The 24,751-nt window shown below is 43.8% G+C and overlaps 1 protein-coding gene across 2 annotated transcripts in view; it reads left to right on the top strand.

Moving 5' to 3' along the window:
* Nucleotides 1–225: 225 nt before the first annotated feature.
* Nucleotides 226–24,751, top strand: part of DGKB (diacylglycerol kinase beta) — a 366,542-nt gene continuing 342,016 nt past the window's right edge. The window contains exon 1 of one of the 2 annotated variants that reach the window (XM_072154389.1): nt 226–630. The gene's annotated coding sequence lies outside the window, so the exon portion shown is untranslated. Of the gene's footprint in view, nt 631–732; nt 812–24,751 lie in introns of those variants that run through there. The other variant, XM_072154390.1, reaches the window with a different exon arrangement.

Below are 24,751 nucleotides of genomic sequence, written 5' to 3'. Positions count from 1 at the left end.
TGTGGCCATTATATAACCATAAGAGCCGGTGATGGAGCTGGTGGCTGGGATCTTGCCTGTCGCTGGAGGATTCTCATCAATGCAACAATGTATCAAATGTAACAACAATAAATAAATAAAAAGAATAAACAATAACCCAGAGGGAATCCCAGAGGAGGATTGTACAGCACCGTGACATCACAGACTGCAGGATCTGAGGGAGGGATGGGGATGGAGTAGTGGGGGGGAGCGAGGAGCTTCCTCCTCCTCCTTCTCCTCCTGGACCACCGTTTTATACAGAAAACAGAGACATGCTAGAGAGAGAGGGAAGAGCTGGAGGATGGGGGGGACATAAACAAGAAAATCAATTGTAAGCGAATCCTCAATGAAATCCGCTAGATGGAGCCGGCTGTCGTTCTGCTGGATTTCATTAGGGCACTGAGGTAGAGAAGGGATCAGATCCTCCGAATTGGGAAATTAGCAGGAAAAAAAAAAAGGCAAGAGGTGGAAACTGGTCTCCGCAACAAGCCCCCCAGCTCCTTCCTGGCGTCTCCTCCATCTGGGGGGGGCTAGGACAACAACAACATCCTTGGAGCCCCCCAGGATAGTTCTGCCTAGAGCCCATGGCAGCAATTGGACCAGCAGCAGCAGGTAGGAGCATGCAATCCCTGGTTGGCTGTGGGGGGGTATGAAGCACAGGTTGGGGGTAATGTAGGGGGGGGGGCTGCATCTTCTATACTGTCTCCCACCCTATAGACACTCACTGGATCGCAGGAGACTGCAGCTGCTTCTTGCTGATGGCCATTTGCAGCTGGTTTGGTGTTCAGGTCAGGTAGGTGGACGCCTGGGGAGATCCTGGACCGGTTGGGACGGGGTCATTGCAGTATTTTATTTAGGAAGGTTTTAGAGATTTGGTTTAAAATCCAATTTAGATGATAGAATCTCCTAAGTTCTGGGAGGTTACTAGAATCCATCGGGTCTGATCACCTATGGACGTGTCTGTGGTGAATAGAGAACATTTTTGGATGTGGGAAGGAGGTGTCCAGGATTTTGGGGGGTATCACGGTCAGTCCAGGAGACATATCCTTATGTCAGTCATGGTGGTCAGCAGGTAGATGCCGGGGTCCATTGACGCCACCGTGGACGAGTCTGGTCCCCAATGCTAACATTTTTGGGATTTGGAAATTTTTGGATCTGGATTGGTGGAGATGAAGGAGGGAGGGGGGGAAGGCTGGTATCAGTCAAACAAGGTGATGGCCCCAGGCAGGTCCTTCATTGCCAGCAGCGTGATGAGACCATTGACTATGGTGGCTGTGGACGTGTCTTCTCCCGGAGACTGAAGATTTTTGAATTGTAAATTTCCGCATTTATTTATTTCATTATTTTTTAATGATTTCGAGCCATTCTGCAGATCTGAATCCCCATAGGGGGGGTCATAATATCGAAAATATTAAAAAATATTAACAAAAAATATTACACAGAAGGTGGGATGTGGTAGAGGGGAGAATCACTTGTGGCTTGTGTCCGGGTGGATGTGTCGAACGTCAGTAATTTTTTTTTTTAAATGTCAGTAAAAGAATAAGAAGAGGAATCTGACACAAGCTGCTACATTCGTTGCATTAGATCTGTGTTGTGAGCTGAATTTGACTGAACATTAACATGACAAATTCAGCTTTGCTATATGTAACACACCCAGCACTGCTACATCAGACACATCCACCACTGGAACATCCATCTGGAAGCTAAGCCTATCCCAATATGTGACAAATACATTTTTTCACCACTCTCTGCTACACATCTCACAAACCCAGCTCTGCTACATCTGTTAAACATATATATACATATGTATACAAATAAAGCTTTGCTACACTTTCCGTCCCACAACATCTCAGAAAATAATATCTGCAGTATCCAACAAGCTTAACTCTGCTCCATATGACTCAAAGTGCTCTGCTAAATCTCATATGTTCAGCTCTGCTGCATGTTACAAACACAGCTCTGCTACATCAGATAAACTCAGCTTCTCCATTGAAGCATCTTACAAACTCAGCATCATTTAACGCAAAGAGACCGGATACATTCCCCAAGTTTTATACCCATAGCCATGTGCATGTGACGGGTCCACTATAGCAAAACACTGACATCCCGAGCCTCACTGCTTCTTACCCACTCAGCACTGCTACATCTCATAAACTGTAATGTGGTATTTGTGACAAATTCATGTCATCTACATAAGAAATAACCTAATAGTTTTAGGGGAAATTACATTGATAGAAATTATAGGGCTCTGAATTGGCGATTGATTTACACACAAATGTAGCAGAGCTGAGTTTGTTATTCGGCGCTTTAATCATTCTCAAACCATTTAATGTATTGAGTTGACATCAGTGCAGTCCTATGCAAAACCCTGAGCATGGAGCCTTGTATACAGGATGATTAGTCCCAACCAATGGGGCTCATTTACTTACCCGACCAGAGGAGGTCACAGAAAGTGCATTGTCCGTGTATAATGCCCTGTACCGACATTCACTAAGATCGTGCGCCCGATATCCTGCATGTGTCGCTTCCCCGCTCAGGTCCCCGGAGTTCACCTTTTTCTTCCTGGTGCATGTAAGTGCATTACCTGTGTATAATGCGCTGTGCGGGGAGTCACTAAGATCCTGCCCCGATATCCTACATGTGTCGCTTCCCCGCTCAGGTCCCTGGAGTTCACCTTTTTCTTCCTGGTGCATGTAAGTGCATTGTCCTTGTATAATGCGCTGTGCGGGGAGTCACTAAGATCGTGCGCCCGATATCCTGCATGTGTCGCTTCCCCGCTCAGGTCCCCGGAGTTCACCTTTTTCTTCCTGGTGCATGTAAGTGCATTGTCCGTGTATAATGTGCTGTGCGGGGAGTCACTAAGATTGTGCCCCCGATATCCTGCATGTGTCGCTTCCCCGCTCAGGTCCCCGGAGTTCACCTTCTTCTTCCCGGTGCATGTAAGTGCATTGTCCGTGTATAATGCGCTGTGCGGGGAGTCACTAAGATCCTGCGCCCGATATACTGCATGTGTCGCTTCCCCGCTCAGGTCCCTGGAGTTCACCTTCTTCTTCCTGGTGCATGTAAGTGCATTGTCCGTGTATAATGCGCTGTGCGGGGAGTCACTAAGATTGTGCGCCCGATATCCTGCATGTGTCGCTTCCACGCTCAGGTCCCCGGAGTTCACCTTTTTCTTCCTGGTGCATGTAAGTGCATTGTCCGTGTATAATGTGCTGTGCGGGGAGTCACTAAGATTGTGCCCCCGATATCCTGCATGTGTCGCTTCCCCGCTCAGGTCCCCGGAGTTCACCTTCTTCTTCCCGGTGCATGTAAGTGCATTACCTGTGTATAATGCGCTGTGCGGGGAGTCACTAAGATCCTGCGCCCGATATCCTGCATGTGTCACTTCCCCGCTCAGGTCCCCGGAGTTCACCTTCTTCTTCCTGGTGCATGTAAGTGCATTGTCCGTCTATAATGCGCTGTGCGGGGAGTCACTAAGATCCTGCGCCCGATATCCTGCATGTGTCGCTTCCCCGCTCAGGTCCCCGGAGTTCACCTTCTTCTTCCTGGTGCATGTAAGTGCATTGTCCTTGTATAATGCGCTGTGCGGGGAGTCACTAAGATCGTGCGCCCGATATCCTGCATGTGTCGCTTCCCCGCTCAGGTCCCCGGAGTTCACCTTTTTCTTCCTGGTGCATGTAAGTGCATTGTCCGTGTATAATGTGCTGTGCGGGGAGTCACTAAGATTGTGCCCCCGATATCCTGCATGTGTCGCTTCCCCGCTCAGGTCCCCGGAGTTCACCTTCTTCTTCCCGGTGCATGTAAGTGCATTGTCCGTGTATAATGCGCTGTGCGGGGAGTCACTAAGATCCTGCACCCGATATCCTGCATGTGTCGCTTCCCCGCTCAGGTCCCTGGAGTTCACCTTCTTCTTCCTGGTGCATGTAAGTGCATTGTCCGTGTATAATGCGCTGTGCGGGGAGTCACTAAGATCGTGCGCCCGATATCCGGCATGTGTCGCTTCCCCGCTCAGGTCCCCGGAGTTCACCTTCTTTTTCCCGGTGCATGTAAGTGCATTGTCCATGTATAATGCGCTGTGCGGGGAGTCACTAAGATCCTGCACCCGATATCCTGCATGTGTCGCTTCCCCGCTCAGGTCCCCGGAGTTCACCTTCTTCTTCCTGGTGCATGTAAGTGCATTGTCCATGTATAATGTGCTGTGTGGGGAGTCACTAAGATTGTGCACCCGATATCCTGCATGTGTCGCTTCCCCGCTCAGGTCCCCGGAGTTCACCTTCTTCTTCCTGGTGCATGTAATTGCATTGTCCATGTATAATGCGCTGTGTGGGGAGTCACTAAGATTGTGCACCCGATATCCTACATGTGTCGCTCCCCGCTCAGGTCCCAGGAGTTCACCTTCTTCTTCCTGGTGCATGTAAGTGCTTTGTCCGTGTATAATGCGCTGCGCGGGGAGTCACTAAGATCCTGCGCCTGATATCCTGCATGTGTCACTTCCCCGCTCAGGTCCCCGGAGTTCACCTTCTTCTTCCTGGTGCATGTAAGTGCATTGTCCGTGTACAATGCGCTGTGCGAGGAGTCACTAAGATCCTGCGCCCGATATCCTGCATGTGTCACTTCCCCGCTCAGGTCCCCAGAGTTCACCTTCTTCTTCCTGGTGCATGTAAGTGCATTGTCCTTGTATAATGCGCTGTGCGGGGAGTCACTAAGATCCTGCGCCCGATATCCTGCATGTGTCGCTTCCCCGCTCAGGTCCCGGGAGTTCACCTTCTTCTTCCTGGTGCATGTAAGTGCATTGTCCGTGTATAATGTGCTGTGCGGGGAGTCACTAAGATTCTGCGCCCGATATCCTGCATGTGTCACTTCCCGCTCAGGTCCCCGGAGTTCACTTTCTTCCTGGTGCATGTAAGTGCATTGTCCGTGTATAATGTGCTGTGCGGGGAGTCACTAAGATCCAGCGCCCCATATCCTGCATGTGTCACTTCCCCGCTCAGGTCCCCGGAGTTCACCTTCTTCTTCCTGGTGCATGTAAGTGCATTGTCTGTGTATAATGCGCTGTGCGGGGAGTCACTAAGATCTTGCTCCTGATATCCTGCATGTGTCACTTCCCCGCTCAGGTCCCAGGAGTTCACCTTCTTCTTCCTGGTGCATGTAAGTGCATTGTCCGTGTATAATGTGCTGTGCGGGGAGTCACTAAGATCCTGCGTCCGATATCCTGCATGTGTCGCTTCCCCGCTCAGGTCCTCGGAGTTCACCTTCTTCTTCCTAGTGCATGTAAGTGCATTGTCCGTGTATAATGCGCTGTGCGGGGAGTCACTAAGATCGTGCCCCGATATCCTGCATGTGTCGCTTCCCTGCTCAGGTCCCCGGAGTTCACCTTCTTCTTCCTAGTGCATGTAAGTGCATTGTCCGTGTATAATGCGCTGTGCGGGGAGTCACTAAGATCCTGCGCCCGATATCCTGCATGTGTCACTTCCCCGCTCAGGTCCCCGGAGTTCACCTTCTTCTTCCTGGTGCATGTAAGTGCATTGTCCGTGTATAATGCGCTGTGCGGGGAGTCACTAAGATCCTGCGCCCGATATCCTGCATGTGTCACTTCCCCGCTCAGGTCCCCAGAGTTCACCTTCTTCTCTCTGGTGCATGTAAGTGCATTGTCTTGCAACACAATTTGAAAGTTAAATCCCGCGCTCAGTCCGAATCAGTCGGATCGTCCGACGGCCGCCCCCGGTTTCTGCGTGCGACAAAATCCTAGCGCAAAGCCCTGTTTAATACCAGTCAAAAGCTGCGCAAATCCCAAAAACGTCGAACAGTCCAACAAAAGTGCGATCCGCGACCCTTAGTAAATAAGCCCCAATGTGTTCATTCAGGCTCCAAAGGGAAAAATTTTTTAGGACTTGTTTATTTTTGTACTTTATTGCTGCATGTTAGTTTTTCATCTGCCTCAGCACAATGCATTAAGACACAGTGGGGCAGATTTATCAAGCAGTCTGAAAGTCAGAATATTTCCAGTTGCCCATGGCAACCAATCACAGCTCCCCTTTAAAATATTCATGAGCACTGGTGAAATGAAAGCTGAGCTGTGATTGGTTGCCATGGGCAACTGGAAATATTCTGACTTTCAGACTGCTTGATAAATCTGCCCCAGTATATATTTAAATTGTTTGGTTTTTTTTCTTTTCTTTTTGTGTTTTTTGTGACTTTCTGAAAGTCATGGCGGCGCTGGTTTTCCTGCTTTGCGTCCAATTCATCTTCATCTCCTGGCAAATGGGGGCACATGATTTATCGCTAAAAAGTCACAAAAAAATGTGCAAAAACACTCCAGTCCTCACCAGACGTAGGAAACTGTTTCAGAAATTGCACAAAAAATTTGCGCAAAACAACCCCCCAAACAATGTAATGTGGTTGTATATATTCTCACCGATAGACCTGTCAGCAGGAGTCCCCATACAGACTGCAGCCAGTATTATGTATTGTCCCTGGAGAGATGTGTAATCAGACATCACACTGCTGTGCTCTGCGCTCTCTGCAGCCAGTGTTATGTATTGTCCCTGGAGAGATGTGTAATCATACCTCACACTGCTGTGCTCTGTGCTCTCTGCAACCAGTGTTATGTATTGTCCCTGGAGAGATGTGTAAACAGACCTCACACTGCTGTGCTCTGTGCTCTCTACAGTCAGTGTTATGTATTGTCCCTGGAGAGATGTGTAATCAGACCTCACACTGCTGTGCTCTGTGCTCTCTGCAGCCAATGTTATGTATTGTCCCTGGAGAGATGTGTAATCAGACCTCACACTGCTGTGCTCTGTGCTCTCTGCAGTCAGTGTTATGTATGGTCCCTGGAGAGATGTGTAATCAGACCTTACACTGCTGTGCTCTGTGTTTTCTGCAGCAAGTGTTATGTATTGTCCCTGTAAAGATGTGTAATTTCACCTCACACTGCTGTGCTCTGTGCTCTCTGCAGCCAGTGTAATGTATTGTCCCTGGTGAGATGCGTAATCCGACCTCACACTGCTGTGCTCTGTGCTCTCTGCAGTCAGTGTTATGTAATGTCCCTGGAGAGACGTGTAATCAGACCTCACACTGCTGTGCTCTGTACTCTCTGCAGCCAGTGTTATGTATTGTCCCTGGAGAGATGTGTAATCAGACCTCACACTGCTGTGCTCTGTGCTCTCTGCATCCAGTGTTATGTATTGTCCCTGGAGAGATGTGTAATCAGACCTCACACTGCTGTGCTCTGTGCTCTCTGCAGCTAGTGTTATGTATTGTCCCTGGAGAGATGTGTAATCAGACCTCACACTGCTGTGCTCTGTGCTCTCTGCAGCCAGTGTTATGTATTGACCCTGGAGAGATGTGTAATTTGACCTCACACTGCTGTGCTCTGTGCTCTCTGCAGTCAGTGTTTTGTATTGTCCCTGGAGAGATGCGTAATCAGACCTCACACTGCTGTGCTCTGTGATCTCTTCAGCCAGTGTTATGTATTGTCCCTGGAGAGATGTGTAATCAGACCTCACACTGCTATGCTCTGTGCTCTCTGCAGCCAGTGTTATGTATTGTCCCTGGAGAGATGTGTAGTCATACCTCACACTGCTGTGCTCTGTGCACTCAGCAGCCAGTGTTATGTATTGTCCCTGGAGAGATGTGTAATCAGACCTCACACTGCTGTGCTCTGTGCTCTCTGCAGCCAGTGTTACGTATTGCCCCTGGCACCATGCACAATCAGACTATTGTGTACGTTGTTAGTAGCAGCGGGCTTGTGAACAATGGATTTATCTTTCATTTTTATTATAGCATCCTCACACTGCTGGGCTTTAAGCTCTTTGCACTGAAGTGCTCTATAGCTGAAGCAGGTTTCTAGTTGAATACAACAGTCCATCAGAGTAAAGGGGAGGCACTGTGGAGCAATACAAATTTTTATTTTAGGATTCACTGCTTGGTTTTCCTGAGCTTCCTTTGTGTTGAAATTTAAACTGTACACAATGAGCTCCCTCTAGTGGTGACTTCAAACACATCGAAGGGATTACTTTGCAGTGGGATTTACACTTTGTGTAAAAATAACAGAGTTCTGACATATTTACAACATATTGAACAATTAACTGTTACAGATCATAAGAGGAGATAGAGGAAGGAGAGTAACACGATTGCAGGATCAGACTACACTGGCCGCACAGGAGCTGTATACACAAAACGAGCAGCTGCAAAAACTCTCAATGCAGTCATACTGTAGAGCTTTATGTATAACTTATTGCTCCAAGAAGCTACCACTAGGGGAGCTCAATGCTGTAGATTTAACACAGCAATTAATGTATACAGAGCTAGCTCCATCTAGTGGTGGTGCAGAAAAGTACTGGAGCTGTGTACAAGAGAGATGAGAAAATGGGGCAGATTTACTTACCCGGCCCATTCGCGATCCAGCGGCACGTTCTCTGCGCTGGATTTGGGTCCGGCCGGGATTCATTAAAGTAGTTCCTCCGCCGTCCACCGGGTGGCGCTGCTGCGCTGAAAAGCATCGGAACGCGCTGGAGTTCACCGAGCCGGGCTGAGTTAAGGTAAGTGCAAGCTCCGCGACAGATTTTTTGTTTTAAATGCGGCGGTTTATCCGAATCCGAAATAATACCAAAACATAATACTCAGATCATACCAACATACAGTGCCCAAATAATACCAAAACATAATACTCAGATCATGCCAACATACAGTGCCCAAATAATACCAAAATATAATACTCAGATCATACCAACATACAGTGCACAAATAATACCAAAATATAATACTCAGATCATACCAACATACAGTGCACAAATAATACCAAAATATAATACTCAGATCATACCAACATACAGTGCCCAAATTATTCCAAAATAAAACATTTAGATCATACCAACATACAGTGAACAAGTAATACCAAAATATAATACTCAGATCATACCAACATACAGTGCACAAATAATACCAAAATATAACACTCAGATCATACCAACATACAGTGCACAAATAATATCAAAATATAATACTCAGATCATACCAACATGCAGTGCCCAAATAATACCAAAATATGATACTCAGATCATACCAACATACCGTGCACAAATAATACCAAAACATAATACTCAGATCATACCAACATGCAGTGCCCAAATAATACCAAAATATGATACTCAGATCATACCAACATACAGTGCACAAATAATACCAAAATTTAATACTCAGATCATACCAACATACAGCGTGCAAATAATACCAAAATATAATACTCAGATCATACCAACATACAGTGCACAAATAATACCAAAATATAATACTCAGATCATACCAACATACAGTGCTCAAATAATACCAAAATATAAAACTCAGATCATACCAACATATAGTGCACAAATAATACTAAAACATAATTCTCAGATCATAACAACATACAGCGTGCAAATAATACAAAAAATATAAAACTCAGATCATACCAACATACAGCGCGCAAATTATACCAAAATATAATACTCAGATCATACCAACATACAGTGCCCAAATAATACCAAAACATAATACTCAGATCATAGCAACATACAGTGCCCAAATAATACCAAAACATAATACTCAGATCATACCAACATACAGTGCACAAATAATACCAAAACATAATACTCAGATCATTCCAACATATAGTGCCCAAATAATACCAAAATATAATACTCAGATCATAGCAACATACAGTGCACAAATAATACCAAAATATAATACTCAGATCATACTAACATACAGTGCACAAATAATACCAAACTATATTACTCTGATAATACCAACATACAGTGCACAAATAATACCAAAACATAACACTCAGATAATACCAACATACAGTGCACAAATAATACCAAAACATAATACTCAGATCATACCAACATACAGCGTGCAAATAATACCAAAATATAATACTCAGATCATACCAACATACAGTGCACAAATAATACCAAAATATGATACTCAGATCATACTAACATACCGTGCACAAATAATACTAAAACATAATACTCAGATCATAACAACATACAGCGTGCAAATAATACAAAAAATATAATACTCAGATCATACCAACATACAGCGCGCAAATTATACCAAAATATAATACTCAGATCATACCAACATACAGTGCCCAAATAATACCAAAACATAATACTCAGATCATACCAACATACAGTGCACAAATAATACTAAAAAATAATACTCAGATCATACCAACATACAGTGCGCAAATAATACCAAAATATAATACTCAGATCAAACCAACATGCAGTGCACAAATAATACCAAAACATAATACTCAGATCATACCAACATACAGTGCACAAATAATACCAAACTATATTACTCTGATAATACCAACATACAGTGCACAAATAATACCAAAACATAACACTCAGATCATACCAACATATAGTGCCCAAATAATACCAAAATATGATACTCATATCATACCAACATACAGTGCACAAATAATACCAAACTATATTACTCTGATAATACCAACATACAGTGCACAAATAATACCAAAACATAACACTCAGATCATACCAACATGCAGTGCACAAATAATACCAATACAAGATGCTTATCATCCATCATACTAACATACACTGCTCAGATCATACTACTACTCAGATCATCAACACATAAGGGGTATTTATCATACACCGGAGCTCCTGCACCGGCGAGTGGTAGCCCCGCCTCCCCTCTGGTGCAGCAGGATACATCAAAAGGCTCCGGGATAGTAATAAGCGTAACCGGTGACTTCTGACAGGTGAAGAGTTTCCCTGCACAATCCCACTCTTATGCCAGCCGCACCCACTCTCATGTGGGACACGCCCACACTCCCATTATGACCACACCCACTTCTGTGTTGGTCACGCCTCCTTGGAATGGATGTGGCAGAAAGGGGAAAATAATCGCAAATGCTGGCAATACACTAACATTTCACTTCAAATACCCCCCCCCCCCATAGTGTACAAATCGTACCAGTATAAGATGTCCAAATGATACCAATACACTATGCTAATGTCATGCCAACATACTGTGCGCAAATAATACCAACCTAAAAATCTTAATCGTACCAACAGATCAAATACCGCTAACACATAGTGGTAACATCACACCAACATAGACACCACAGAACATCTTTGTACATAACATAATAATACTGTAGGGTATAAATAATACTGCTATACTGCACAATTCATAGTGAGACTCACAGTGGTCAGGTGACATGGGTGGCCTTTGTGTTTAGTAATGGTGGCCGTCCATACGGACTCCATGAGAGGCCATTGTCCCATGTGATTGGCTGAGAAGACCTCTTCCATCTCTGTAGTGACCTCGGGTGACCACACAGGTGATATGTCTTCTTCTTGGCGGATTAAGCCTGGGCTCTTGGCGCTGTGATTACAATGTGTGACAGGACCCATAAACACACATGTTCTTTCCAATGTCTTACATTGCTGCAAACATCCAAATATTTGTCTCTGCCAAGAGGTGGTACTTGTGCTCCTCCGCGCTCATATTGATTGTTTTACACTGGAGAAGTGAGTAGCGTTTGCAGCGGTGACATAAAGCAGAGACACTGTAGATGTCTTTGTGTACATTTGAGGAATAGCCTGCGGGTCGATGGGAATGCTGATAGTGGAGATAGATCGGTGCTGGATTTCGCATCTGCCCAGGACATCCCGAGGTGCACATACTTTTTGTTCCTTGTTACTATTTTGAGCAAAACCAATTCAGTCGCTCTCATAACTAGAGACGACTGGTGCTTGCACTTCAGTCACATCTGGAGATGTCACTAACAGAGGGAGGCGTTGCTTCAAAAAGTTCCTTCAAAAGCCCAAAAACGACATCAATGTTTTACCATATACCAATAATGTATCTACTGTACATCCAACCACAGGCCTCGTAGGAAGTGCTTTATGGGGGATTGTGTGCTATCATTGATGGAATCATTCCTCATGGTTTTTACCTTGAGAGGATCCAAAAAGTTCCTTCCAAAGTCCAAAAACATCATCAATTTTTACCCTATACCAGTGATGGCCAACCTATGGCACGGGTGCCAGAAGTGGCACTCGGAACCCTTTCTGTGGGCACCCAGAACAGAGTTCATCAGACAGGACTTGAATCTTCCTGCAGTCCCAGACAACTTGAGATGGTGCTCTTAATGCTCTTTTAAGGTGACACATCTTTGACTGATTGGAACTGCAGGCCATTTGCTGGCCCCATGATTCTTCCTGTACAGAGAGACCCTGGAGAGAAGCTACAATCATGTCTGAATTTGCCCTCATGCTTTTAACAATATTGGTGTACTAAGGGGGGTTATACGTTTGAATGTTGTGGAAGGAGCAATAAGTTGGCACTTCACGGTAAATAAGTGGATTTTGGTTGTAGTTTGAGCACCTGGTCTCTAAAAGGTTCGCCATCACTGCCCTATACCAATAATGTATCTACTGTACATCCAACCACAGGCCTCGAAGGAAGTGCTCTAAGGGGTTCTTGTGCGCTATCATTGATGGAATCATTCATCATGGTTTTTACTTTGATAGGATCCAAAAAGTTCCTTCCAGCGTCCAAAAACATCATCAATGTTTTACCATATACCAATAATGTATCTACTGTACATCCAACCACAGGCCTCGAAGGGGGTGCTCCACTGGGGCTTGTGCGCTATCATTGATGGAATCATTCATCATGGTTTTTACTTTGATAGGATCCAAAAACTTCCTTCCAAAGTCCAAAAACATCAGCAATGTTTTACCCTATACCAATAATGTATCTACTGTACATCCAACCACAGGCCTCGAAGGGGGTGCTCTACGGGGGCTTGTGTGCTATCACTGATGGAATCATTCATCATGGTTTTTACTTTGATAGGATCCAAAAACTTCCTTCCAAAGTCCAAAAACATCAGCAATGTTTTACCCTATACCAATAATGTATCTACTGTACATCCAACCACAGGCCTCGAAGGGGGTGCTCTACGGGGGCTTGTGTGCTATCACTGATGGAATCATTCATCATGGTTTTTACTTTGATAGGATCCAAAAACTTCCTTCCAAAGTCCAAAAACATCATCAATGTTTTACCCTATACCAATAATGTATCTACTGTACATCCAACCACAGGCCTCGAAGGGGGTGCTCTAAGGGGTTCATCATGGTTTTTACTTTGATAGGATCCAAAAACTTCCTTCCAAAGTCCAAAAACATCATAAATGTTTTACCATATACCAATAATGTATCTACTGTACATCCAGCCACAGGCCTCGAAGGGGGTGCTCTAAGGGGTTCATCATGGTTTTTACTTTGATAGGATCCAAAAACTTCCTTCCAAAGTCCAAAAACATCATAAATGTTTTACCATATACCAATAATGTATCTACTGTACATCCAGCCACAGGCCTCGAAGGAGGTGCTCTATGGGGTCTTGTGTGCTATCATTAATGGAATCATTCATCATGGTTTTTACCTTGATAGGATCCAAAAAGTTGAGATCCACCAAAAAATGTGATATTTGTCAGGTTGCAGCCAAACTGTCGCTGGAGTGGTAGGACACTTCGAACTAAGGTCTTTATCTTGAGGAGTTCATGGAAACCATTAACATCTACAAAGAAGTCATCTTGGCAGGTTCCTTTATGTTGATTTTGGGTTGCCTGTTGGCAAGACTATAAGTCCTTTCTTATTCCTACAAAAACAACATCCATGTGATGGTTCCTGGTCGAAGGAAGCCTGATGTCAGGAATTTTTTGGCAATTTCACCATGAACGAATAATTTCTTTGCAGCCAACTTAGTAATACTGTCATTGAGCACCACATACCCACCATTGTGTAGGTCATTGTCTTGGTTGGTACCGAAAAGAAGAGATTCACCTTATAATTTTGAATATTGTCTGTTCTTTGCCATAGTTGACAGTTTGATAAAGTTTTGTGACACTGAGACCTGACATCTTCATCTTGAAAGGTTTCAAGAGACCATCAACATCTACTTCATGTTCATTTTGGTTTGCTTGCTGGAAAGCTCCTTGTATTCTAAAAGTTCTTGCAAAAACACCATCCATGACATGGCAACTGTTGGGAAGGGGCTTGAAGTTGGAGAATTTTTTGTCAATTTTGCCATTTATAATGATTGTCTTTTCATTTAACCGGAGACAAGAAAAGTGTACCAAACCTTGGTTGGTTCTCAAAACTTGTTATCTAGCAATAAAATTTTGATGTGTGCCATGGGTAACCGGTTACCAAAGAAAGAAGCAAAGACCTGAGATTGACAACCGGAGGACCTCATAGACACCACCAGTGTTTGCAAAGGGTCGTCATAGAGGGCCCCTTTCTGTGAATCTTTAGGTCGCCTGCTGGCAAGTACTATGTCTCCTACAATGTTCCTTTAAAAATACCAAAACACCCTCCATGATATTGCCCGTGCTGGGAGGATGCTTGATGCCAGATATTTTTGGTAGTATTCTCTTTGTAGCCAACCAGAGAACTAATAGGGTATTCATCCACCTGAGGCACGATGATGTTGAGCTCTATTCAGTAAAGTTATCGATCATGTTATTAACTTGGATGGTCTCAATAAATCGAGATCCACCGAAAATCTTTGACCTTTGTCTGGTCGGTGGCATATTTGACAGCTTGATCCTAGAAAACAAAGACCTGAGGCCTTAAACCCAAGGAATTCATAAAGAAAACCATTGTCTACAAATGGAGGCACCTTGATAGGCTCCTTTATATCATTCTTGGGTTGTCTTCTGGGAAGTTGTAGGAAACTGAAACTTGAGGTCTTCAACACTAGGATGTTCTCTAGCTGGGTGTTATTACCTGGGTTGGTTCCAATAAAATCAACCCCACAACTTTGACTTTTGTCTGATTGGTGGCATATGTGTCTGGTGGATAAATTCATAAGAAACAAAGACCCGAGGCCTAAAACCCAAGAAACTCATAGAAAAAAAACATTGTCTACAAATGGAGTCACCTTGGTAGGCTTCTTTATATCATTCTTGGGTTGTCCTCTGGGAAGTTGTAGGAAACTGAGACATGAGGTCTTTAACATTAAGATGTTCTCTAGCTGGGCTCTTGAGCTCTATTCAATGAAGTTATTCATCGTGTTATTGTTATAGGTTGGTTACAATGAGTTTAGATCAACTCCACAACTTTGACTTTTGTCTGGTGGATAAATAAATAGAAAACAAAGACCTGAGGTCTTCAACTCAAGGAACTAATAGAGACAACCATTGTCTGCAAACGGAGATCACATTGGAGGCCTTCTTCATATTGGTCTTGGGTTGTATACTGGCACGTAGTAGGAAACTACTATAGGTCTTCAACTCAAGGAACTCATAGAGACAACCATCACCTGCAAATGGAGTTCACATTGGAGGCCTCTTTCATATTGATCTTGGGTTGTCTTCTGGCAAGTAGTAGGAAACTGAGACCATAGGTCTTAGACACAAGAAAGTTCTGTAGCTGGGCTCTTGTGCTCTAATCAATGAAGTTATCCATCATGTTAACACCATGTTTAGTCCAAATAAGTTGAGATCAACCAAAAAACTTCAACCATTATCTGATTGGTGGCAAAAATGAAAAGTCGATAAAGTCATAGAAAACGAAGACCCGAGGTCTTCAACTCAAGGACAACCATTGTCTACAATTGCAGTAACCTTGGATGGCTCCTTCATGTTGATCTTGTGTTGCCTTCCAGCAAACACCATGTTTCCTATTATGTTCCTTCAAAAATCTAAAAACACTACCCAGAGGTATGTGCTGAAGAATTTGGTCCCAATTAGGAAGAAATTTTGCCTGGAATATTCCTTATACCAGAATCAATCAGAAGAACCTTCTCAACTTTTCTCCACATTCCAACCATGGATGAAGTTTTCCATCATCTCTTTAAGACTAGGTTATGCTTTTATTTTAGGACCTACGGGGGCCATACTTTGAGGATCTAAAGAATGAAGATAGTTCTCTGTATTTTCTGCAGGCTGCTTCATTGTTGGGGTCCAACCACTTCTAAGGGAATGGCAAACCATAAAAGAAACGAGGAGAGAGGAGAAGCAGAATACATGGGCTTAAGTGGGTGGGGGACTGGAGGGCCAAACATAACTTTCCATTGGATCCAATGTGGTTATCTGACACAGCACTGACAGAACACAGCGCCCTCTATGTTCCATGACTTTATCCCACCAGCATGTACAGTCTATGATAATGGAAGGTCACCAGCTGGAGACCGCTCTACTGGTGCAGCGGCTCCTTGCTGCGCTGCGAGACATGTATATAATTACGTCTTCCACTTCCCACTTTAGTTAATTAGTAATTAATAAAGTGTATGTCTGACTTCATTTAATTAAGAGTGCGGTACATGATGGGGCGACACATGAGTGTAGTAAAAGCTGTCGCCGTGGATTATTTCACACTTATTTCACGCGCTGATATTGTTTACAGCTCTGGGAGTGCAAATGATCGGTAACACGAGAGCGGATGATGGGAAACACTTCATAAGTCACCAGTATAAACAGCGGAAATCCAAGCCACATCCCAGGATTCACTGATTTATAGGATCTAACTTTTATGTATTCAGATGAAATTAGGAAGAATAGAGAATGAAACGGGAAGAATATCATATATTTCTTCAGTAGTCACCGGCCAATTGGAGCCTCCTGTGCTTATAGAAAACCATTATAGGGGCTCTTGGCCTTTACTACCCCTATGTACAAGAATAACTACTATAATACTGCCCTCTATGTACAGGAATATAACTACTATAATACTGCCCCCTATGTACAGGAATATAACTACTATAATACTGCCCCCTATGTACAGGAATATAACTACTATAATACTGCCCCCTATGTACAGGAATATAACTACTATAATACTGCCCCCTATGTACAGGAATATAACTACTATAATACTGCCCCCTATGTACAAGAATATAACTACTATAATACTGCCTCCTATGTACAAGAATATAACTACTATAATACTGCCCCCTATGTACAGGAATATAACTACTATAATACTGCCCCCTATGTACAGGAATATAACTACTATAATACTGCCTCCTATGTACAGGAATATAACTACTATAATACTGCCCCCTATGTACAGGAATATAACTACTATAATACTGCCCCCTATGTACAAGAATATAACTACTATAATACTGCCTCCTATGTACAAGAATATAACTACTATAATACTGCCCCCTATGTACAGGAATATAACTACTATAATACTGCCCCTATGTACAGGAATATAACTACTATAATACTGCCTCCTATGTACAGGTATATAACTACTATAATACTGCCCCCTATGTACAAGAATATAACTACTATAATACTGCCCCCTATGTACAGGAATATAACTACTATAATACTGCCCCCTATGTACAAGAATATAACTACTATAATACTGCCCCCTATGTACAAGACTATAACTACTATAATACTGCCCCCTATGTACAGGAATATAACTACTATAATACTTCCCCCTATGTACAAGAATATAACTACTATAATACTGCCCCCTATGTACAAGAATATAACTACTATAATACTGCCCCCTATGTACAAGAATATAACTACTATAATACTGACCCCTATGTACAGGAATATAACTACTATAATACTGCCTCCTATGTACAAGAATATAACTACTATAATACTGCTCCTATGTACAAGAATATAACTACTATAATACTGCCCCCTATGTACAAGAATATAACTAGTATAATACTGCCCCCTATGTACAGGAATATAACTACTATAATACTGCCCCTATGTACAGGAATATAACTACTATAATACTGCCTCCTATGTACAAGAATATAACTACTATAATACTGCCCCCTATGTACAAGAATATAACTACTATAATACTGCCTCCTATGTACAAGAATATAACTACTATAATACTGCCCCCTATGTACAGGAATATAACTACTATAATACTGCTCCCTATGTACAAGAATATAACTACTATAATACTGCCCCCTATGTACAAGAATATAACTACTATAATACTGCCCCTATGTACAAGAATATAACTACTATAATACTGCCCCCTATGTACAGGAATATAACTACTATAATACTGCCCCCTATGTACAAGAATATAACTACTATAATACTTCCCCCCATGTACAAGAATATAACTACTATAATACTCCCCCCTATGTACAGGAATATAACTACTATAATACTGCCCCCTATGTACAGGAATATAACTACTATAATACTGCCCCCTATGTACAAGAATATAACTACTATAATACTGCCCCCTATGTACAAGAATATAACTACTATAATACTGCCCCCTATGTACAGGAATATAACTACTATAATACTGCTCCCTATGTACAAGAATATAACTACTATAATACTGCCCCCTATGTACAGGAATATAACTACTATAATACTATTTATAAGACTAGAACCTTAATTGAAATGAATATGATTACATGGAAGACGTTTCCAGTCCTCTCAGTCCTATTTAGTGCAGGAGAGGACATTGATGGTAGCCTGGAGCCCGCCCCCTATGGATCATTATAATCTATAGGCAAATTGCTGGGGTCATGACATTAATTTTGTGTTGTGACCTGTGCAGAGATGCGTCTTTGTTGCTGTGTATCAGGTCTCGGTATTATGAGAGGAGAAGTTAATGACTCGTTTCTCTTCTCCCTAATGATGACACATGACCTTGTGCGCTCCTTATCTCGCTCCGTGACCCTGTCCCAGGGGATTCTGTGCATTGACCTTCGAGATGTTTATATATTACACACAATGTCTCAGGATGGATTTGTAACAAGTTTTCACTTCCGCTTTCTCTATCAAGAAAAACCGAATCCCGATGCCCAGCTGCTCCCTTAAAGGGATGCGATATTTCAGCCATACATCACATCCTCCCGGCACAGTGACCTCTGCACAGGTCAGAGGTCATGCCCACAACACTCTGCTATACAAGTCAATACACAATTTCACCGCTCCGCTCATTGTTGTGTGACTCCCACATAGACAGCGGTGCAGCCTGTGTCACGTTGCTGCCTCCCCTACAGTAAGTCAGGGGTTCAGCTCCCAAAATACAAGACAGTCATAGATTTTTTTTGTTTTCTTATTCATCAAGTATTTCATTTCCAATTTAAGGAAAACTCTGCCGATTTACCCGAGAAATCGAAGATAATAACATTGTAACCACAGAACCTGTGATCTCTACGGAGCCGCAAAGTGACTAATGCAAGAAAAAAACGAATCTAGTTGCTATGAGATCAGTTTTTTTCAGGCTGATTCTGCCGCAGTCTCCTGGAAAATGTCTAATCAAGGGACAGACTGAGACTTCATGAGCAGCAGATGTGATGTATAGTGTGTACTGAGCCCGAGAGATAAGCAGAACCAGAACCATCAGTCTTGACCCAATGGGGCCCATTTACTTACCCGGTCCGGAGGAGGTCACAGAAAGTGCATTGTCCGTGTATAATGCGCTGTGCGGGGGGGGAGTCACTAAGATCGTGCGCCCGATATCCTGCATGTGTCGCTTCCCCGCTCAGGTCCCCGGAGTTCACCTTCTTCTTCCTGGTGCATGTAAGTGCATTGTCCGTGTATAATGCGCTGTGCGGGGAGTCACTAAGATCCTGCACCCGATATCCTGCATGTGTCGCTTCCCCGCTCAGGTCCCCGGAGTCCACCTTCTTCTTCCTGGTGCATGTAAGTGCATTGTCCGTGTATAATGCGCTGTGCGGGGAGTCACTAAGATCGTGCACCTGATATCCTGCATGTGTCGCTTCCCCGCTCAGGTCCCCGGAGTTCACCTTCTTCCTGGTGCATGTAAGTGCATTGTCCGTGTATAATGCGCTGTGCGGGGAGTCACTAAGATCGTGCGCCCGATATCCTGCATGTGTCGCCTCCCCGCTCAGGTCCCCGGAGTTCACCTTCTTCTTCCCGGTGCATGTAAGTGCATTGTCCGTGTATAATGCGCTGTACGGGGAGTCACTAAGATCGTGCGCCCGATATCCTGCATGTGTCGCTTCCCCGCTCAGGTCCCAGGAGTTCGCCTTCCTGGTGCATGTGAGTGCATTGTCCGTGTATAATGCGCTGTGCGGGGAGTCACTAAGATTCTGCGCCCGATATCCTGCATGTGTCACTTCCCCGCTCAGGTCCCCGGAGTTCACCTTCTTCTTCCTGGTGCATGTAATTGCATTGTCCGTGTATAATGCGCTGTGCGGGGAGTCACTAAGATCATGCGCCTGATATCCTGCATGTGTCTCTTCCCCGCTCAGGTCCCCGGAGTTCACCTTCTTCTACCTGGTGCATGTAAGTGCATTGTCCGTGTATAATGCGCTGTGCGGGGAGTCACTAAGATCCTGCCCCCGATATCCTGCATGTGTCTCTTCCCCGCTCAGGTCCCCGGAGTTCACCTACTTCTCCCTGGTGCATGTAAGTGCATTGTCCGTGTATAATGTGCTGTGCGGGGAGTCACTAAGATCCTGCGCCCAATATCCTGCATGTGTCACTTCCCCGCTCAGGTCCCCGGAGTTCACCTTCTTCTTCCTGGTGCATGTAAGTGCATTGTCCGTGTATAATGCGCTGTGCGGGGAGTCACTAAGATCGTGCGCCTGATATCCTGCATGTGTCTCTTCCCTGCTCAGGTCCCAGGAGTTCGCCTTCCTGGTGCATGTAAGTGCATTGTTTTGTGACACAATTTGAAAGTTAAATTTCTGTGCTCAGTCCGAATCAGTTGGATCGTCCAACAGCACGACCCCTAATATGTGACGCATGGAAGCAGTGCAGCTGCGCCACAGAAAGGATTGTGTGCGACACAATCCCAGTGCAGATACTTAAATGGGTTAAATACCCATCGAAGCCATGCAATCCCTGAAAAAGGCGAACTGTCTGACAAAAGAGCACAGCACAACCCTTAGTAAATGAGCCCCAGTGTGTATGTGCACCTATACAGTGTAGATTACACCTGTACAGACATGCAGCCTGCAGATAGGACACTATGTACAATCTGCTCAGCTCCTCCTGCTCTATAACATGCTGCCTGCAGATAGGACACTATGTACAAGCTGCTCAACTCCTCCTTCTCTTTAAAATGCTGCCTGCAGATAGGACACTATGCACAATCTGCTCAGCTCCTCCTGCTCTATAACATGCTGCCTGCAGATAGGACACTATGTACAAGCTGCTCAGCTCCTCCTTCTCTTTAAAATGCTGCCTGCAGATAGGACACTGTGTACAAGCTGTTCAGTTCCTCCTGCTTTATACCATGCTGCCTGCAGATAGGACATTATTTACAATCTGTTCAGCCCCTCCTTCTCTGTAACATGCTGCTTGCAGATAGGACACTATGCACAATCTGCACAGTTTATCCTGCTCTATAAAACATTGCCGGCAGATAGGACATTATGTACTATCTGGTTAGCTCTTCTTGCTCTATAACATGCTACACAATAATGAAATAAACACTGTCTTATCCACATGGATTTCCATTTCTCTGTAACAATTGAGATTGAAAAGAAAAGGACAGTCATGGACATCGAGCTCTTAAGCTAGACCCCCAGCTTTCCCTACCTAATTGCCCATCCTACCTAAGCAGTAGGTGACAAGAGGTTGATGTTCCCTACCTGCACCAGTGAAAACGTAGAGAAGTAAACAGGACAAACAAGCACAGAAAAATGGTCATACAAATATGGATCAAAACCAAGAGAACAATACAGTACAGAATCAAGGGACAAAGATGTTCAGAAGATTAAAGGTATGGAAATCAAGAAAACGCTATCAAGCTCCACAGAGACTTATAGCAAGCAATGGGAAGTGGGCAGACAGCTAGCTTAACTGTCTGAAGCCCAGAACAAAGTCAACGGGAGACCTTGAGGGTGTGGTGAAAATCAGTTATGACATTCAGGAGTAAAATAAGTCAGTGTTCAAACTAGTGCAGGACAGAATGCGAACTAAATACAAAACTACAGTCAGCAGCGCATCTTCTGCACTACGTACTTTACGGCCAGAGGATGGCGCTGAAGCACGAACAGGCACAGATGCTACCACGAAGAAGGAGAATTTAGGATTCTTTTATTCAATCCTCCATTATATACAGAAATACAAAACATCACCCCTTTCCCTGCCAAGGATGTATCTCATACGTCCTCTCAGGGTGGCATCAGTATGGCCACCTCTCCGGGTCTGTAGGACCTAGAGCTGCTCACAAACTTTATATGTTGCAAAATTTTCATAAGTGATAATGTTAACTAATGTTCATGGTTTTAACCCTTAACCCGAAAGTATAAAACCCCCTTCAAATTTTTCACTCTTTGTTTCATTGCAGCCATTTGGTAAGATAATTTGCTCATTAATGCGCACTCTGCCCACATCTTGATAGAAAAAAACCCCCAAGAAATATAGATAGTTTTGATAATTAAAGAAGAAAAACTGAAATTTGACATGGTCATTAGTATTCAGCCCCTTTGCTATGACTGTGATTGGACTTTATTAGCAAAGGCCCCAATGGTCTGTGTAAGACCTCACAGTGCATGTCAGAGCACATGAGAAACATGAGGTCTGAGGAACTGCCCAAGGAGCTCAGAGACATAATTGTGGTCAGGCACAGATCTGGACAATGTTAAAAAAGAATTTCTTAGCTCTCAAGGTTCCTGAGAGCACAGTGACCTCCATATTCCTTGGAGAAGAGCCTTGGTGAAGAGGTAAATAAGAAAGGTAAACAAAACCCCAAGACCAACCTGAGGGAACTGGAGAGAATCTGCAAGGAAGAGGCAGAAGATCCCCAAATCCAGTGGTGAAAAATTTGTAGCATTTTCCCAAGAAGATGCCAGGCTGTACCAGCTCTAAAGCTGAGCAAAGGGGCTATATACTTATCACCAGGGGCTGAATACTGGGGGGCAGAGTGTACATTACTGGGGGACAGAGTGCAGATTACTGAGGGGGAACAGAGTGCAGAGGTCACATTACTGGGGGGGGGGCAGAGTGGCCATTACTAGTGGACAGAGTACACATTACTGGGAGGCAGAGTGCCCATTACTGGGGGATAGAGTGCACATTACTGGGGGGCAGAGTGCACAATACTAGAGGGGGCAGAGTGCACAATACTGGGGGGGGGCAGAGTGCACATTACTGGGGGGCAGAGGGCACATTACTGGCGGGCAGAGTGCACATTACTGGGGGTCAGAGTGTACATAACTGGGGGGCAGAGTGCACATTTCTGGGGGGCACAGTGTACATTACTGGGGGGAGACAGAGTGCACATTTCTGGGGGGCAGAGTGTACATTTCTGGGGGGGACAGAGGGCATATTACTGGGAGGGGGTCAGAGGGCACATTACCGGGGGGCAAAGTCCACAATAATGAGCAAAATAAATATCTTTTTTGATCTTTTCTATTGGCGGCAATGAAATAAAGAGTGAAGAATGAAACTGGGTCTGAATACTTCCCATCCCCCTGTATATCACTGATTTGCAGTATCATATACACTGAGTATAGTGTGAAGTACAGTAAGATAGGACAGTCGTCCAGTGTGGAGTGAATGTCGCTGCACAACTATTATTCCAGTAACGTCCCGTCGTCTTTCAGCTCAGAGCGATGAAATATCACCTTGCCGGGACACATCCAGGAGCTACATGTGAGTCGTTCGCTTTGTGAGGAATCCACTATGACTCATAACATTGAGGAAAACCAGACAACCTGAATGGAAAAGACTTGTACCGCTGACATCTGAGCCGAGAAATCCTGCAGAACAGAGCGGCTGATCTAATGTACATCTAGTACACGACTGCTCTAATATACATCTAGTACACGACTGCTCTAATATACATCTAGTACACGACTGCTCTAATATACATCTAGTACACGACTGCTCTAATATACATCTAGTACATGACTGCTGTAATATACATCTAGTACACGACTGCTGTAATATACATCTAGTACACGACTGCTCTAATATACATCTAGTACACGACTGCTCTAATATACATCTAGTACACGACTGCTCTAATATACATCTAGTACACGACTGCTCTAATATACATCTAGTACATGACTGCTCTAATATACATCTAGTACATGACTGCTCTAATATACATCTAGTACACGACTGCTCTAATATACATCTAGTACACGACTGCTCTAATATACATCTAGTACATGACTGCTGTAATATACATCTAGTACACGACTGCTGTAATATACATCTAGTACACGACTGCTCTAATATACATCTAGTACATGACTGCTCTAATATACATCTAGTACACGACTGCTCTAATATACATCTAGTACATGACTGCTCTAATATACATCTAGTACATGACTGCTCTAATATACATCTAGTACACGACTGCTCTAATATACATCTAGTACACGACTGCTCTAATATACATCTAGTACACGACTGCTCTAATATACATCTAGTACAGAGCGACTACTCTAATATACATCTAGTACACGACTGCTGTAATATACATCTAGTACACGACTGCTCTAATATACATCTAGTACAGAGCGACTACTCTAATATACATCTAGTACATGACTGCTCTAATATACATCTAGTACACGACTGCTCTAATATACATCTAGTACACGACTGCTCTAATATACATCTAGTACAGAGCGACTACTCTAATATACATCTAGTACACGACTGCTCTAATATACATCTAGTACACGACTTCTCTAATATACATCTAGTACACGACTGCTCTAATATACATCT

This window comes from Engystomops pustulosus, chromosome 5 (assembly GCF_040894005.1).
Source record: "Engystomops pustulosus chromosome 5, aEngPut4.maternal, whole genome shotgun sequence".
Classification (NCBI taxonomy): Eukaryota; Metazoa; Chordata; class Amphibia; order Anura; family Leptodactylidae; genus Engystomops; species Engystomops pustulosus.
Note: the sequence above shows the minus strand (reverse complement) of the source record. Positions and strands in the feature narration are given on the sequence as shown.